This window comes from Acomys russatus, chromosome 28 (assembly GCF_903995435.1).
Source record: "Acomys russatus chromosome 28, mAcoRus1.1, whole genome shotgun sequence".
Taxonomy (NCBI): Eukaryota; Metazoa; Chordata; class Mammalia; order Rodentia; family Muridae; genus Acomys; species Acomys russatus.
In genome coordinates this window covers 20257560-20265235 of record NC_067164.1, presented here as the reverse complement: position 1 = coordinate 20265235, position 7676 = coordinate 20257560, and positions in this window count along the sequence as shown.

The window sequence follows — 7676 nt, the reverse complement described above, 5'->3', positions numbered from 1 at the left end:
AATTGACCACATACTTGGATACAAAATAAGTCTAAACAGATACAAGAAAATTGAAATAACTCCCTGTAACCTATCAGACCACAGCATAATAAAGCTGGACATCAACAACAGAAGAAAAAAAAAAAAAGGTCACAGAACTCATGGAAACTGAACAACTCTCTACTAAAGAAAAATAGGTCAAGATAGAAACTAAGAAAGAAATAGAAAACTTTTTATAACTGAATGAAAACACAACACGCCCAGACTTATGGGAGACAATGAAGATGGTTCACAGCACTAAGCAAGTTCATAGTGCTAAGTGCCTGCACTAAATAACAATCGAGATTGCAAATTCGATACTTAACAGCTCAGCTGAATGCTCTAGAAGGAGTATGAGGCAAGAAATAATCAAACTCAGGATTAAATCAATAGAATAGAAACAAGCAAACAATACAAAGAATCTGCAAAACTAAGAGTTGGTTCTTTGAGAAAACCCAGTAAGATTGACAAACCCTTAGTCAAATCACCTGTCTTAGTGTTTCTATTGCTGCGATGAAACATCATGCCTGAAAGCAAGTTGGGGAGGAAAGGGTTTATTTGGCTTACGCTTCCACATCATAGTCCATTATTGAAGGGAATCGGGACAGGAACTCAAACAGTGCAGAAGCCTGGAGGTGGAAGCTGATGCAGAGGCCATGGAAGGGTGCTGCTTACGGGCTTGCTCCCCATGGCTTGCTCATCCTGCTGTCTAACAGAACTCAGGATCATCAGCCCAAGGGTGGCCCCACCCACAGTGCGTAAGCACAGAAAATGCCCACAGGCTTGCCTACAGCCCGCTTTTATATTGGCATTTTGTTTTTCAATTGAGCCTCCCTCCTCTTTGATGACTCTAGTTGGTCTATTGGCATTTTAAAAAAAAAAAAAAAAAAAAAAAAAAACCCAGCATGGAATCCAAGCAGATCCTGAGACATACTGCCAAACTCAAGGGTGGGGAAGTCTTATGGAAGAGTTGGGAAATAGAGGGACCTGGAGAGGTCAGGAACTCCACAAAGAGACCAACGGAGCCAACAAATCTGGGCGGAGGAGGGGGTTGCTGCAGAGACTGGTGCACTAACCAATGACAACGCATGGTGTGGACCTAGACCCTCTGCTCAGATGTAGAAGAGAGTCAGCAGTCTCCCTGTGGATCTCATAATATGGGAAGTAGTGCTGCGCCCAGATATTGAGCTCCCAGAAAGAAGCAGAAGACTCGAAACCACTGTAAAGACAAGAGGAATCTTTAATTCAGCTCGAGCTGGTCCGCACAGCCCCCAAATCAAAGGTCTTGGGCATTGACCTGGGAACTTTTTTATAAGTTCCTCACCTCCCAGTGCCCCCTAAGCAGGGAGGATCCTAGTTAACATAAGGGTATAGCATCCAATGGACTACAGAAAAAAAGGCACCAAGATTCACTCATAGCTTACTTGTTTGCCACCTACTCAGGAAGTGTGTGTTTTCTTAGTAATCCCATCTCCAGGGGGCGGGTCAGTTGCTATTAGGTTAAAGCTATCTCTGGTTGCAGCTGTGGAGCTTGAAAATCTCCTCTCTCTCTCTCTCTCTCTCTCTCTCTCTCTCTCTCTCATCTCCTCTCTCTCTTTCTCTCTCTTCCTCTCTCCTCTCTCTCTCTCTCTCAGTGCCGCTCCCCCAGTCCTAGCCTTTAGTCTGTTTTCTTCAAAGAAATTTGTGAACCTTACATAGGCCATTTGGTGGTGCCAAGGTGATCCAATTTTAGCTCAGAAGAAAAGTGTTTTTCCCTCCGGTGTTAATGGCACTCCCCCTCCCCGCCCTCACACTATTTCTCTCAGTAGAGACTACTTCTGACATGGACTCCAGCCCCCACATGTTGATCACTTGCCCCTTGCTGGGCGGCCTTACCAGGCCACAGAAGAGGAGGATACAGGCAGTCCAGATGAGATTTAATAGGCTGAGGTCAGATGTTAGTGGAGGAGGGCTCTCCTTTCTGAGGACTAGGGGAGGGAGGATAGGGTATGAGGGAGGGAGGGTGGGATCAGGAGGCATCGAGGGAGGGGACTACAATCGGGACATAAAGTGAACAAATGGAAAATAAAAAATAAACAAACAAAAACTGGCCAGGACGTTGCCTAAAAAGCAGATAGAAAAATTCCGAATTAACAAAATTAGAGTAAACCTGTAGTCCTCTAAATTGGAAAATCTAAAAGAAATGGATAAATTTCTCAAAACATGCCACCTATCAAAGGTAATCAAGATCAGACAAAACAACTTAAACAGACCTATAAGTCTAGTGAAATAGATGCAGTAATTAAAAGTCTACAAAAACACACACACACACACACACACACACACACACACACAAAAAAAAAAAAAAAAAAAAAAAAACCAAAGCCAGATGGTTTTAATTCAGAATTCTACAGACAGTCAAAGAAGAAGTAATACCCTGACTCCTCAAATTATTCCACAAAATAGAAACAGAAGTAACATTGCCCAATTTTTTTATGAGGCCACAGGTGCCAGATACCTACAATCCAACGAGAGAGAGAGAGAGAGAGAGAGAGAGAGAGAGAGAGAGAGAGAGAGAGAGAATTACAGACCAATTCCCTTCTGAACATAAATGCAAAAATTCTCAGTAAAATCCCTGCAAATTGGATACAAAAACACATCAAAATGATCATTCACTATGGTACTGGAAAGTACTCTTCATGCTACCAAGGCAGAAAGCTAAACACAAGCCCAACTTTCAATCTACAATGATAACTTTCATGGAAGATGTACTAATGCAATAGGAGCACACCTGAGGGCGTTTCCAGCCAACATCTGAATGATTCAAGGTCCACTCCATGCGATGGAGCCCCTCCCTGACACTGCTCAGGTGTCAAAAACCAGAGACAAGAGTCCAGGAACCTGAAGTCCTGCTGTCTTGCTAAGAGCGTGTAGCACTAAAATGACTCTGGCTGATGACATTTTGCTCTACCCATAGGTTAGTGTCTTGCTCAGCCATCATCAGAGAAGCTTCCTCCTTCAGTAGATGGGAGCTAATACAGAGACTCCCTCACCCAACTGGACAACGTTCAGAGAGTGAGAGAGCTTCTAACACTCAGTCCTAAGTGGAATGTCTTCATGGCGGGATATCTTTCACCCAGCCCTCGGGGGACTCCTTGGAAAAGGTCATAACTGCCAGTGGGAAAGGAAGACACAAGAAAATAATGCCTTTAAGACACAGGATAACAGACACACATATGAACTCACATAGGCTGTGGCAGCATGCACAGGGCCCACTTAGGTCCACACAAGAGTGGGCACTAGATGCCTGCTTTGCTTTGCTTTGCTTTGCTATTAAGAAAGAGAAAAATATGGATTGTATGGGAGGAAAGATGGGAAGAATTATAATGGGACTGATTCTCCTGGACCTCCAGCTCCCAAATATCTACATATATTTGTGTCTGACACATTAAATGGGTTAATTGCTTTGCCTTGGGACAGCAAAGAGCACATGGCAGTGTAACGTGGTATCAGTACAAATCCATGCACAAGTTCCCTCCATAAAGTGTCTGTGGGTGTAGTGGCCAAGAGGCATGCTCAGGCAGGGTCTCCTACTGGGGGGTGAGAATGCCTGACACATAAGCTTTCAGCCGAGAGCAAGGATAGGTGTACAGGAAGTTCCCCAATGTTTTGTTTAACTATGTTTTAAAAAGGTAAGCCTCTCTCTTTTTTTTTCCCTTCTTTTTTAAAAAAATTATAACGTAATCACATCCTTTCTCCCTTCACTTTCCTCCCTCCAAACCTTCGCCTATAGCCCTTCTTGCTTTCTTTCTTTAAAATCCATGTTCCCTTTTTGATTAATTGTTGTCAAATGCATATATGCATATACATATATATTTCTAAATATACTTAGCTCCGCTTGTATAATGCTCCTCACAAGTACATTTTTTCGGGCTGCCCATTTGGTGTTGGATAACGGGTTGGTGCGCTCTTCCCCGGGGAAGACTACTGCTCCCTCATTTGTCAGCGTTCTTTGGTTGCCTGTCGTTCTTGGTGCAGGGTTGAGGCTTCATGCTTTGCTCCCTTCGTGTCTATTGCTGTTGCTCTTGCTGGTTACACGGTCAGCTGTGAAGCATAAGAACCACAACTGCAACCAGTATTGTAGGATAGCCATAAGGCTGCGGAAACGGCGCACACACCGTGGTGATATCAGCTCTCCAATTGGACAGAAGATCCACTTAACAGGGAGGAAATCAGGTCTGCTACTAGAAACTTAGCCAACTACTCAGGGCTGGTGAGGTCATGGACCTTGGGGGAGAACCTACAGTCACTGTCTTTAAATGGCACTTAGTCCATTTAGAATATGTTCCATTCGTATGTTGACACAAAGCCGAGCTCTCACCTCAAAGGGCATAAGAGGCCGCTATTCTTGAAAGAAATATGAGTGACCACAACCCAGGAACGCAGGTTTAGGCTGCCACAAATAACATATTCAAACGTGGAAATAGTTTCAGAAATTTTGTAGTTACAGGGCATAATACAGGGCTTTTTTTTTTTTTTTTCAAACACGTCAGTTGGAATTTCAGGTACTCAGAACACAGCAAAGTGGAGAGATCTGCTATGTGGCCACTGGAGTTGGAAGAAGCCTGTGGCCTGCTGTTAATGCACTCCAAAGGGCTTCATACGCTAGACATAAGGATGTTAGATGAGACATGGATATAAGAATGAAAAACTAGTAAGACAGCTAAAGATAGTCAAGATAATTTGGCTCTGTTAGCATCCCAACTCTCCACAAGTCAATCTGCCTTAGAGAATCTTTGTGGGGGAGAGGGGTGCAAATTCACGTGTATACTGGTACCCAGTAGCCATTCAGGCCACAGACAACCTTGGGATTTCATTCCTCAGGCACTGTCCATGTTGTTTGTTTGTTTGTTTGTTTAATTTATTTAGAGAAAGTTCTCTCATTGGGTCTAGAACTCATGAAGAGGGCTAGGCTGTTTGTCTAACAGGGGAGCCCAGGAAATCTGTCTGCCTACACCACTCCAGCACTGCGTTTAGAAATATACATCAGCACACTCAATTAAACAAACTAACTTACAAATGAAAAAATGTGGGTTCTGGTGATTGAACTCGGGTACTATGTATCTCTCTCCCCTGCTTCCCAACCTTGGAGAATCTCTGAGGAAGTGTGGCTGTTTCCAGAGTACTTGGTTCACTCATATTTGTTGACCTTTCCTTGAACTCTTCACGTAGCTAGTATTTGCTGCACGGCTATGCCTGGATCTTTTCCCATGACGTCCCTTGAGTTCATATGTTTATTCTTATAACACGAAGTATCACTGTTATTCCTGTTAACCAATAAGAAAATGGAGGCACAAAGAATTTCAATAATCTACTCAGTATCCGTAAATTGAATAGGACTTCAAACTCAGGGAAGATGGCATCCAAGCATCTTTTAACAATAACCCATAAAGCCTTTCAATCATCACTAACATTCTAATAAAAAGTAATAAATGTAAATGGCCATTATACGCTGTTGGAGCTTCGGACACAACACCACAAAGTATAATGCCATGACATGCAGTATTTTGAGAAGGCCTCAGAAGCAAGGACTGCCCTGTCCTCCTCTTTCTCTCTCCAGCTCCCACTTGGGTCACAGAAAGTAAAACTACCCAATGAGATGCTAACCCAAATGAGAATTCCTCTCTCCAAACCGGCCATGCAATCTACAAGGTCTATTTTACCTCCCTCCAGTTTTCTATGGGAAGTCATAATACATATAGGCATAAATGAATTTTTGACCCACATACTAGAAAGTAGGTCAAACATCTCTCCTTCCCAAGCAGTCCTACCCACAGCTCTTGAGGTCAAGAGGAATGTGGGGTTTGCTGCCCTTCCTCCTCAGTTTACTCCTGTCAGATCCAGCGCATTTTGTCCAACAGTATTTCTGTGTAACTCTTCGCTCCTCACATCAGACCTAGCATAAGCGGTCACACTCCCATGGCTCAGTAAGCCCATATTTCTCTGACAGTTGTCACTTAACACTTTGTTTAAAATATGCTTACTCAAAAAAAAAAAATGCTTATGCTTTCATCTCGTAATGCAGGCTATTAGCAAGGACCTTTGGCAGTGGCTGAGAAAACGGTGTCCTTTTTTTTTTTTCTTTTTTCTTTCACAATACCGAACAATGGTCTGTCCTAATTGTTATAAAAACATGTCTGCGTCACAACTGTTGCCAAAAAACAAAGCTGTAATTTTCCCTCCCAGCAATACTGTAACTGTGCCCCACAGGGCTTTGATATATTCTAACTTTATTATTCAGTTAAGCAGGCATTTTCCCTTTCACTGTGATCCAGTCCTCCCATTTCTATCCTTCGCGTGCTGCCTCAGCTGTAGACACTGGGATATCTAGATTCCCTACTTCCTGTTAAGGCTGTTGCAGTGAACACCTGGGCATAGAGACTCAAACACGATGAGACTTTGCTTCCTGGACCATCATATTTAAATTTAGCTCATGTTCCCTGTGTTTGTCTTTCCAAGCACTCCTAGGAATTGGCTGTAGTTTAAAACTCACTGGGCATACAAACCACAGGTAAGGGCAGGTCCCACGCCCAACGGTAGATGGCCAACACAAAATGAACTCTATGATATTTTTGGAGATTTTTTTAAATCCTATTGGTCTTTGGCTTGTATATTTTGATTTCTGATTTTGTGGGTTTTTTTGTGGACTTTGTGCTTGTGTGTATGTATGTGTGTGTATGCATCTATGTTTATTGTGCTTTTCCTTGTTTTTTGTATTGTTTTACTGTTTTATTTTTGTTATTGTTGTCTGTTTTCTATAGGAAGAAAGAGATATGGAGTTCAAAGGGTGATAAAATGGGGAGGAGATGGTAGAGGGGAAACAGTGATCAGAATATATTGCATGAAAAAATATTTTCAGTTTAAAAAAATATCATTGTTATTCTAAAAAATAAAGAAATCAGAGTTAGGCAGTTTGGACTAAAATCAGGTGATTGGTGATATCCAGACTGTGTCTCTTTGCCCGTTGATAAAATTTTCCACCAATAAAAATTTTGTGGTCTTCCCCTCAACCCCGAATTACCAAAGGTGACTCTCACTTAGTAAGGACCGACCCTGAAGACCTGGCCGATTTTTTTTTTTTTACCTCTTTCAAACGTATTTTAAAAACAAGCTTCAAGCTTAAACTTGCCATTATAAAATAACTCCTCAGTTTATATGACCCTATCAGTGTTTGTGTATACGGGTAGATATTTATATGAATTGCTGATGAGTCTTGTTCTAAATGCGATCTTAAATTGTTAATAAAGATAATATACAATAAAACAATGTAGTAGTATTCAAAAGGAAATATTTTTTTGTTTTGTTTTGTTTGAGACAAGGTTTCCCTGTGTAGCTTTGTAGACCTGACTGGCCTCAAACTCACAAGAGATCCTCCTGCCTCTGCCTCGCTGAGTGCTGGGATTACAGGCGTGCGCCACCAAGTCCGGCTTGCTACTGTCTTCTTGATATTCAAAACGTAGCAAATATTGCTTCTAATGAAAAACAGAAAAGGAGACCCACTTGGATTCGTCCTACTTCTAACTTTTCATGGGCAGCTAAGGGGAATACGGAGGGCCCGGGCTAGGAACCGGCTGGGTAAGAGGGCAGGGCTAAGGGGCGGGCAGGGGCTGGGGCGGGGC